An 11,508-nucleotide genomic window follows, 5' to 3' on the forward strand; every position below is an offset into this window, starting at 1 on the left:
CTTGAATGTTGGGATAATTTCTTGTCTGGTACGCCTGTCCTGGGCTCAGGCAAAGGCATATGTTAGCATGTGCAGAATGGCAAACACAAAGTTAGGACAAGAATGTTGCAATGTCTGAAAGAGCTGCACCACGACAGTAGCACCCCTCTGCACAGTCCAAAGCTTGCGCTGTTGTTGCTGTCCATTTCCAGCCTGAAGTACCCTCCTGCCTTTTGAAGTTGCAAAGAAAACCTTGGCCTGCTGCAACCTTGTGCAGCAAATCTTCCCAAGTCCGCAGGCAGCTGAAGCAAAGGTCTCAAGCATCGGGAGAATAGTTTGTACTTTCTGTAGCATGAAAACATGAATCCTCAAAAGGAGGATTTAAAAGGTCAGCCATGTTAGGTGGTTCCTATCTGGGCTCTTCAGCAGATATAGCTTACGCTCGTGGTGTGAACCCTATTCTCAAGCTTCCCTCGATACACCCTCCCTCCTTTCATCTGCTTCCCCCAGTGCCTGCTGGGGCTGCTTTCTTTATCATGCCCAAAGAGAAAGAAAGGACACGCCAACACTGTGATTTTTCAACTGCATTCCGAGTAATTTCCAAATGACCTGCTCTTGAAAAAGGAAAGACTCCTCATGAATTTCCATGACCAATCATGAAAATCCAGATTCCTTAGGACTGGGATGGTGATTCTATTTATTTGTTTTGTTTGAAAGAAACCTCCTTCAGGAAACAACATCAGATCAAAGTGACAGCATTAAATATAGGATGCTACAGCTAGCGAGGGTACAAGACATTACGGGCTGCTGAGATTAAAGACAAGCTTTCCATTGCAAGGGCAGGGTGAAATCAAGGCCTTGAAACTACAGAAAAACCTAAACATCATAGTAGTCCAGCTGCTAGAAATATCTCATTGACTGAATGCTAATGCATCTGTGGGATTTTCAGGAGTGATCTGTGAGGGCAGCAGAAAATGGAACGGAGTTTAATCTGGAAGGATACAAGAAAATTATGTCTTTCTCTGTTAGAATCAAAGCCAAGGGGAATTTGGACACATTCCATTACTTAGGACTGACTCAGCCTCTTTTTTGAATTTAGTGTAGTGTCAATTGCAGAGATGCCAACAATGCTAACCATCAGAATGCTGGGAGGAAAAAGCACAGGTGCTCTCCTGCTACAGTTATTTATGGGGAAGGCTTGCAATTATGTGTGATACAGATGCCCTGCTTGAGTTTTTACATTCCAGAGCCCCAAACCCATCTCTTCAGCTAAAAAACACAGCTTAACAATTACAATAGTGTATGAGTTGCAGCTGTTTAACAGAGCTGGGAAAAAAAAGTAGGTAAGGCATTCAATGTAGCTGCAGGAGGATGGGAAAGTAAATTTAGCAGTCTCTGTAGAAAGTATACAAGTTTATGAGAAAAATATTAAGGCACTGGAGAATTTACACAGTACGTTGGAGTATAACAGTATTTTATCAGAAGCTTCACATCCAGTCTTTAACTTTTTTAGGATGCAGAAAATGCTCCTGAATACAGACTGGAATTTGGATCAGCACATCCTGCACTAAACATCTTAGAAATGTTCTGTATCTTCTTGTCGTTTGAGGATATTTCAGGTAAACCAAATATTTTTTCTAGAGTAGTTGGTGTTACTGTTGGCTTTTGAAACTTCTCATAATTTGTTTGCTCTTCAGGCAAAAATTGGTGATGAATGCAAGAAACATCTGGGATTAAATCAGAAGCATTTGCAATCTACTGGAAAAATAATTTAGACCTTTGCATAATTATATGAACGTGTTGCTTCTCTCTTCAACATGACTGCTATTGCCTCAGTTGCCATAATTGTTATTACAGTATATTTTTAACTGCTTCTTTAAGTCAGGCAAAGCAGACTGCCAAGTCAGCAAGAAACAAAATATTTTCAGTTTCTTACCTCTTTCAGGACTCTTCCAGGAGTTTTGCTAAAACTGATGTGCAACGCTTTGACCTACTTTGGCAAAGATCGTAGAGTCTTAGAGGACTTAAAGCCTGTCCTGTTGATACTTCTTTGGACATTTTTGAGCCAGTAACTTGTTAGAAAGCCACATAATCAGTTGTTGAGTTCCTGATGGACAAAAAAAAGATTGTATTTAGCAAAAAAACAAAAACCCAAACCCTCAGGGTCTGTTCCTGCTGTGTGAGGGCTTTTGTTTGTCCAGATGCACCAGGCTCTGTGCAGACTACCTGCTCACCTGAGTAGTTAGTAGAAAAGACAGCAAAAACCAAAAAGTGTAGGCAGCAACTCCCAGGATATTCACAGTTCTGTGGGAACACTTGGCATCTTAGAGCCTCTGTCACCCGAACAAGTCACATCCCAGCAGTGCTCCGTCCTGCCTTGTGCAAAAGCCTGTCGTTCAGACAGACATTTGAATAGCTTCAGAGAGTTATTGAGGTGGCTATAGCAATATTCAAGTATTGGTGGCAACATACTACAGACTGCATTCAGTCCTGTGCCTTCTGCTTCTGGTGAGCCCAGTAAACAGGACTGTAGGGAAATGATGAAGATCAGCTTCCCACCAATGATGAGGGTCTTTTCTGTTGAGCACAGTGTTCCTGTCAGTGAGGTGCCCAGCAGCATTGCCTTAGCACTGGCTACAAATAAAGTGCTGTTACCATTTTACTCCCTTTCTTCAGCAATATGGTAGAGAACGAAAGCCTTGCATTTAGTATATTACTTTTTTAACCTACTTTCCATATGTCTTGAAATTTGGATAGTTGTCCTCTCTAAATGCATATTTTTTTTCTGTTTTTTTCTCCAAACTCCAGCAATTATTTCTGAGCTATATGCCATTTCTACAATTTTTCTCAAAAACATAGAGGTCCCAATCATATTTGGTTTGTACAAGCAAAGGAAAAGGGTTACAGTGCAACATTCTGTTCTGATACCACATGAGGACGGAGACAAGAGTTGGAGACAGAGAGAGAAGGTGAGGATATTGCATGAAAACCCTATAGTCAAAGCTCTCTGGAGTTTCACAGCTGGAAGACACACAACTGCAGGGAACCAGCCCTGCTCAGCAGCAGCTGCAGAAGGTGACTGTACAGCCATTGCTGATACAATAGCACATGTTACGATGGCTTCGTAATACTGACGTAAGGTGGGTGGGGAGGTGACAAGCCAAGCTCCACACCTACCATAACCTCATACACGGTGTCTATGGAAAGCCAGCACTGGTCTTCTGCAAATCCAAGAGGCTGTCAAAACACTGTGCGTAATTCTTTCTATGATAAGCAGAGTGTACATTGCTGTGACGCTATCAGAAATTCTCTGGGCAAGTCATGTCATCGGTGAAGGGCAATCTAGGGTGAGTTTAACTTCTGAATCAGGAACATTAGCCTGGCACTGACATCCTCCATCCAGAACACTACTAAAATATGCTTAATTCTCACAAAAAAAATAACATAGGTTTCCTTCAGTTGCTTAATAGAAGAAAGGAACCTGTGAACTCTGAGATTAATTGGCACCCAGTGAAACCTTGACACAGACAGGTCCAATGGCAATCTTGGAATATTGGAGTGCCAAAAAAAAACCACCTCCAAGATGGTCTCCAGTGTTCAGTGATGCTTCAGAGGAGGTTTAAGCGGTGGCTATGAAACATCCTTTAACTTTTGATGTGTTTTTTTTTTGTTTGATTGTTTACTTGTTTTGATTTTACGCATTGCTTCCATGGCAGTGTTTTCAGTCCACAAGTTCAAACCTTTGCTTTGCTATAGCGAAACTAGCTGCTTTCATTTGGCAGGTGTCCAGAGTGTCCAGAGCGGATTCGAGTGATTCTGACAGGGTGTGACACACGTTGTTTTCTCTGGTGGAACCAAGCCAAGCAAAGAGGCATTCACAGACAGATCCTGTGGGTACCTTCAGCCATCGAGGAGTTTGGCAATCCCAAGAGCCTTGAGCACATCTCTTCTTGGAAAGGTCAGTTTAAGCGCCAGTCTTTTGCCTGGCTGATGTAGTGTGTTTCCAACGAGGGCCAAGCAGTAAAACGGCATCCCGCAGCTCTGAGAAATAAATATTGTCACGCTGTATGGGCAGTGTGATTATGATGAGTTGCTTGAAATACACAGACCAAGAAATACACGATTCTGAAAAAAAACCCACTAATACTGGTTTCTTGGAAGTGCTGAAACAGCACAAGATAAACTTCTCAAATGAAAGCCTGACTCCACTGAAATCAGCAGGAGTTTTGTTTGTGACTTCAAATGAAATGATGATTCTGCCATAAACTGGGTTATAGCTTTCGTTAGGTAGGGACTACAAAATGAAGCCACTTCCCTGTACGCTAGATAGGTATTTGCCAACTGCACTTGGGTTGGGATTAGAAAAGAATAAAATTTGCTCTGTTCTTTCCTTTCAGTCTTTTAATTAATTTGTGCTTAGCTACCCTGCCTTCTTTTGCTGCAAAGAGCAGACATTAAATGGGGATTGTATGTGTTGACAGTCCCGGCTTGAGCCTTCTTGCGGGTTGGCTGAGATTTAACAATACATTTCTTCCCATGGTATTTTCTGTCACATATTTTTTAAACAAGTGCTATTCTGTCAGCTCTAGAGGGCATGAAGAAAAGATGTACTGTAAAGCAGCAAACAAAAGGCAATTTCAGGTTTAGCATTTGCAAGATTGTATTGGCAACTCTCCTGCTCTATAATCTCTTTATAAAATGTATAGTTTGTTTACTGTGCTATTTGGTGAAATAAAGGAAATTAAGGAATACTCCATCAAGAAGAATGACTCAATTTACCTTTGACCACAGAAGAGCAAGCTCTACTGAGATTTTATGGAGTCACTGCCAACAGAGCTGGACTTTGGCTATGACCGAGCGGAAATGGGCACCTGAAAACAAGCCCAACTGTGCATCTACTCTATACCACGCTAGCTATGAAGCCACCAGCACCAGCTGGAAGTGTGTTGAGCCGCATGCTGTGTCACAGGGCAAATATTTGAATGGTACCATCACCGTGGTGCTTCACAGTTAGAAGTAATCTGATACAGTAGCCTATTTTTCCACGAGGAGAATAGCCCTGTAGTGCAGTTGCTATTGACTCCATTGGTCTGAGCTTGTTCCCTTTGAAATCAAAGATAAAATTCGTACTGTCTTGAACAGGAGCAGTATGGGGCCAGGCTAAAATGCCACACATTGCTTTGAAAGTTAAGGAAGCGTTAAGGACAGAATAATAACTTTCATTAAGTATGACAAAAATCAGTGCAATTTGCACTGTCCGGCTATTCAGCTTGTTGTACATACAGATTATCAGAATCTGGTTATCACATTTAGTAATCCCAGCCTGGCACCGACTGAAAAAGTGCTTTACAAAACATACACCCCAGGGCAGGAGACTCCATAAAGTCAATGTTTTTATTGCTTTCCTTATTGATATAACAACCCTCTTGTCATGTAGCTTTTCTCTTCTTTATTCTTTTTTTTTTTTTTTTTTTTTTTTAAAGGCTGGAAACCAGAGATGGTACAAGACGATAACTTAATGCAGTGATTGCTGGTTGTCCATGGAGAAGCACAAACTTGAGCCAGGATTTGGAATAAAGCCAAGAAAACTGCTGAGAAGACAGATCCTTGGTATCACATGCTGTAGGTCGTCATGGGACCCATCACAAAGCCCAGCTGTGCAGTGAGCTCTGCCTCTGCAGGCACCAGTGTCTCCCCATGTAGGCAACGTGGTATTAGGAACCAGGAATCAGTACTCACAGCTCTTCATGTGGAGAAAGGTTCTTACAGTTAAAAACTGTAGATGTAATGGAGACTCAAGAAAAAAACTTTTAAAAAGATGGGGAAGAGGATGAAGGAAATGTCCTAAAAGAAGAACCTGGGTTCCTGCTATCACAAAGACTTAACAGAAGCAAAACAAAACCAAAAGAGAGATAACATAGTGAGGGTTGAATAAAGTCCTACTCCAAAAGGGTTTTCTGTTGGGATGTGAGGCTGCAGCTCTTGACGCTGCTCTGATTGCTGATGGCATCAGTGCTTAACTTGGGATGGTGGGCATGCAGGGAGCAGACAACAGGAAGGGAAAGTTTGCCTTACTGTAGCTTGCAGAAGTGCCCCAGACCCCCCCATTCTTGCACTGAAGTCCCAATAAAGACCACTGCTTCCTGAAGATATGTTTCCAGAAGAAAAGGACTAACAGGGAGAAGGGCAAGCAGCTCTCAGTGCAGACTGGGGAGCAAGGGGTGCATTGCAGAGTGTGGATGAGCAACCCCAAATGTGGTGACTTCCAAGGTTGGACTGCTCCCTGGAGAAAGGTCAGCACTTGCAAGACTTGCAAGTCTTGCAAGCTGTGGTAGCAGGAGACCTAGTTAAATGATGAGAAAAGCTTGGTGAGACTGATCAGAGGAAGGAACTTCATGCCCTTTATTCAGGGTTCATCATAGCAGTGAGTCCATGCAAGTCAATTATGTTTTTGTGTGCTGGGAGCCTGCTCACTGCAAGATGTATTAAGTTACAATTAACTTAATGAAATGTTGTAACATACGACCCAGGACTGAGAAGGCACTTGGAGGCAGGAGCAGGAAGATTCAGGCTGCAGCGGGCATGGTGGCACTGGATCTTGACGCTCACCTAAACTCATTGATAAATTAGCTTGTTATTTCTTCTTCCCCAGGCACAGCAGACAGTTCTTATTGGGTATGTCTCTTAGCTGAATTAGGTTGGTGTGTTGCCAGCCCTGGTCACAGAACTTTATCTAAGACATCTCGTGCTGTCGGCTGCAAGGAAAAATGCTCCATAAGTGGGTGATCTTTATTATCCAATGTATTTCAGTAGAGGAGTTATCATTTAAACACTGCACTCTATAAAGATAACTGAACAAGCATAAATATAACATTGGTATAAACATAAAAACATGTATTTTCTTGCCTAATATTATAAAATATGAGAATGAATGTAAGCAGGATTTATTTTCTATACCAGAACAAAAATAGATTGAACCATCTGTTATTTATGGTCTTTCCAGCATTGTATATTGTCTGACCATTCAGCACAACTTGTCTCTAGAAGCTCAGTTTAAAGTGGCGTTTATAGGAGGTGGAAAATCTCTTTGCACCTCAGTCTAGAGGAGTTCACAGCCATTGTGTCCATGTCCAAGGAGACTGCAGTCTCTATTCTGGCTGAGTGTGAACCACACTGCCATAGAGGTTCATGAAAGCAAGATGATAGTGAGTGCAGAAGGCTGGCTCTGAAGGCTTAGGGTTTAGAAGCAGAGGTTTTAGGTGTTCTGCTTTACCTAGCATTAAATGCAGTGCTGCCCTGGGATCAAGGACTCAAACCTCAGGCTCTCCTTTCCTTTGCTTTCCTTATTCACCATGTTGTTCAGAATGTACCTCTGTGAGGTACGCCATTTCACATACAATCAGCAACAGGAAGACTTTCTTCTCAAGGTCATTAATTACAGCAGAACCAGAACATTCCATGATCTTGCTGGGCATCTTCCTTTAAGCTAGGAGGACTTACTTGAATTACATCTCTTCTAATTTCAGCTTCTAGGAAGTGAACATTCAGTTCTCAATTTGAGGAAACAAACAGCTTTGTTGTATCCTAACTACAGGCCAGAAGTTACTTCATGATGTCTGTCAGAGTATTCTCATTCTGTATTAGTATAAACCCAGAATTACTCAGATAAGATGGAGCAAATCACAGTAGAGTCAGCATACATGGTTTTAAGCAGTTCCTGCCTCCATCCCAGTGTTTTGCCCTTCCAAGCACCGTTCTGCAGGAGGCTGGCATCTGCCTTTCCAGCTGGGGTCCAGCCTGCCGCTCACTGCAGTCACTGGGAAGTTTTCCATGGCTTCAGGACGCGCTGGAGCTGGCTCACTGTCTGTTCTTTCAAGGCTGCAAACTGGTTTAGCTAGCACAACCAGCACTTTGCAGACAACTCAGCAATTACGGGATCATATAACTACAGTAAGAGGCTGAGCTGCAAATTACTGTAATTATGAATATTTCTGTTGCAAAGGCGAATTTACAGCCAGATATGTCATGTCAAAATTATTTCATTTTGTGGGTAATTCTAATTCTGCAATACATTTCTAGAACTTCATTTTCCTGTTAAACAGCATTTTAATTTGAAGAGTCTATTACGGCGGTTATAGTGGATTATTGGAAGAATTTAGAGGCAGATTATGAAGTGCAAACATTCTCCATCACAGGCTAAATCCATCCCAGACAGCACAGCCCAGGTGAGAATAGCAATTAATGTCACTATGAGGGTGTTGGACAGTGTTTCAGGAGAAGCACAGTTTCCTGGTATGGTACAGCTTTTTACACACATCTCCCTGAATCCAAAACCTCAGAATGAGAGGTAACGGCCTCAAGTTGGACCAGAAGAGGTTCAGGTTGGATATTAGGAAAAATTTCTTCTCGAAGAGACTGGTAATGGATTGGAACAGACTGCCCGGGGAGGTGGTGGGGTCACCATCCCTGGAGGTGTTCAAGAAACAAGGAGATGTGGCACTGAGGGACGTGGTTAACATGCACGGTGGTGATGTGTTGATGGTTGGACTACACGATCTTAGTGATCTTTTCCAACCTCAGTGATTCTATGATTCTCAGATTCCAGCTCTCGCCGGAGCTCACCTAAGCATTGCAGTCAATGTTGAGCAGCACCACAGGGGACACGGCAGCCGTGGCATAGAGGACTGCATGGCCTTTCCCAGCCCCATCTGTGATTGACACGAGGCAAATGCAGGGATTTAACCAGGCTCTCCCTCCTGCACCGGCTGCCAATGGAAAGAGTCGTGACTCGAGGCTGACCGGGTCTCCACTAAAAGAAGGAATGACCTTGTCACCTTTATCCTCGTATCTAGTTACACGACACGGGAGGAAGCCAAAAAACGCCCCTCTCCTTGCCTGTTTGCTCATTAGCGGTTCATGGGACGGGCTTGACCCTTGGTTCCCCTGCAGCCGCCCCTGCTGGGGTCGGAGGCACGCATGGCATGCAGGGCCAAGCCCTGGGGCACACTCCAGGTGCAGCAGATGACTGGGGTGCTTTTCTCGGCGAAGAGCTGCAGCAGTGGTTCATGAGATGTGAATGAGAGGTGCTGGGACTGCTCGGCCCTCGAGATGGTGGTTCAGGACATTCTGCCCATCATCACCGAGCTTTGGCCCCACTGGATCACAGCTGTTCCCTGCAGTTTGTGTGGTGTTCACAGATTATTTTCACATACCTCACGGGGGTCAGTCCGTCCCCAGCCTAACTGAGATGAAGCCTCTGTGATACAGGCTTTCATCTGCAACTGCTAGGCAACAGTCTTTGCATTCCCAAACACTATAAAGTCTGAGAAGCTTCACAGTGGAGCCGGAGGTGGCCTTTGCTGGGTCCCTCTTGCCTGCACAGACACTGCTTTATTCCAGCAGTAAAATCTGGAGAGCCTCTCCAAGAATGAGCCCTGAAAGCTCTACCAAGTTCCGTAGTGACTGGGGAGAAATGATTTTTCAGACACTAAAAGGGTTTAATGAAGAGGAGACAGTAAAATGGTATATGAAAATATTGACGCATCATTAACTCCTGCATTACGTCATGGTCAGACAGGCAGCAGCAGAACTGCATACAGTCTGGCCTTAGCCTCCAAAGAGGATAATTCCCATCAGCTTGATGGCTGAGACCTTACAGTCCCCTTCATGAGGACTATATTTATTCTATGTGCTCCAAAAGTCAGCAGATCCTTTTGGTGCACAGGAAGACTGCTAAACAAGCTGCTGAAGGACTAGTGATGTTTTCCAGCTCCAGCCTCAGCAAAGGACACTTCTCACCTCATCACTTGTTTAAGTGACACCTGACCCAGGCTACCACTCACTGTCCCCTGTTTGTACCACTGTGACCATTCGTAGGATCAAGCAGTAAATCATGGAATCCTAAAACCATAGGCTGTCATGAGCTGGAAGGGAACCACATCTCCCTGGCTATGGGATGCTGTCAGTGTTTTCAACGAGGAGCTGGGCTAGGAGGAAAGGTGCTGGCTGCCCCAGCTTTTCCTCCTGATGCCCACCTGTGCAGCAGCTTCTCAAAGAGGCCCTTCCAGCTGCCAAGCGGGTTCACCCAAACCAACCAACAGGGCACAGCACCTGCACAACTGCTCTACTTCTTCCTTGTATGTGACAAACTAGATTAAACTCCTTGTGAAATTAGCTAGTGATCTTTCACAATTAAACTCATAATTAATGTAAATAGCCAATTTAATATATACCCAAGAGGAGATGTGTATTTAAATGCACATTTTCTGGTCATTTATATTGTATTGCGTTACATTAGCCTGGGAGATCCATCTGTTGTTGAGCTTGCCCAAGACTTCTCATTAAATAAAACTGTGACAGTGGTTACAATGCAGATTCTTTTCATGTTGATTATCCGCCTCGAGCAAAATAGCCAACTATTTTAATTACCTGCAAGAGTCAAAATAGGAAAAAAAAATACAGATATTCTCTTGTGAAATAAATGTTCCCTGTATCCCTTTGAAAATGTGACAGGGAAAACCAATGTATTTTTCAAATTTCAGATGTGACATTGATCTCCTTGCTTTTCTCTCAGATCTCACAGTTGTGCTGGACTACTCAGACTGGGGGGTAGGTTTAATGGTAACTATTTCAGTTGTACAAAAATTACTCATCTCAGGATGTGTCTACAGCATATTTTTTGTTTGCAATGAAGGAGTGCTCCTGGAATACATCTCCCTGTCACCCCTGTAGACCACGCTATGGTTCACACCAAGGAGCAGTCTCAGAGCCACCAGCTGAATCCTTTGCTGATGAAACTAAACCAAAAGATGTTCCCTGGGGACATATCTGCTGTGATAGTGGGATGAGACTAGAGTGAGACCAAAGCAACCCACACCAGTAAACATCAGACTTTCAGCACTGCTTCTCCCTTTTGCAGTCCGCTCCTATCTCACCGCACTGCATGCAAAACTTCTGTGGCTTAAGTCAGTGCTAATTGTCGTAGAATCATAGAATGATTTGGGTTGGAAGGGACCTTTAAGATCATGTAGTTCCAACCCCCTGCTATAGGCAGGGACACCTCCCTCTTGACCAGGTTGCTCACAGCTCCATCCAGCCTGGCCTTGAATGCTTCCAGGGAGGGGGCATCCACAGTTTCTCTGGGCAACCTGTTCCAGTGTCTCATGAACCTCACAAGAAAGAATTTCTTCCTAATATCTAGTCTAAATCTACCCTCTTCCAGTTTAAAACCACTTCCCCTCATCCTCTCACTACATGCCCTTATAAAAAGTCCCTCCCCAGCTTTCCTGTAGGCCCCTTCAGGTACTGGAAGGCCGCTATAAGGTCTCATCGGGGCCTTCTCTTCTCCAGTCTGACAAGCCTCAGCTCACTCAGCCTGTCCTCATAGTGGAGGTGCTGCAGCCCTCTGATCATCTTTGTGTCCCTCCTCTGGACCTGCTCCAACAGCTCCATGTCCTTCTTGTATCGGGGGCTCCAGAACTGGATGCAGTACTCCAGATGGTGATGCTATGATTCTATGGGGTCTCACAA

The 11,508-nt window shown here is 43.8% G+C and overlaps 1 long non-coding RNA gene across 1 annotated transcript; it reads left to right on the forward strand.

Annotated features, from left to right (window-relative positions):
- The first annotated feature begins 1,342 nt into the window (after positions 1-1,342).
- LOC101750204 lies at positions 1,343-10,347 on the forward strand. Its single transcript, XR_005843804.2, has 4 exons — positions 1,343-1,598; positions 2,788-2,948; positions 3,762-3,937; positions 5,463-10,347. It is a non-coding gene; the product is annotated as an uncharacterized LOC101750204 (long non-coding RNA).
- Positions 10,348-11,508: the final 1,161 nt, after the last annotated feature.

Source organism: Gallus gallus, chromosome 1 (assembly GCF_016699485.2).
Source record: "Gallus gallus isolate bGalGal1 chromosome 1, bGalGal1.mat.broiler.GRCg7b, whole genome shotgun sequence".
Classification (NCBI taxonomy): Eukaryota; Metazoa; Chordata; class Aves; order Galliformes; family Phasianidae; genus Gallus; species Gallus gallus.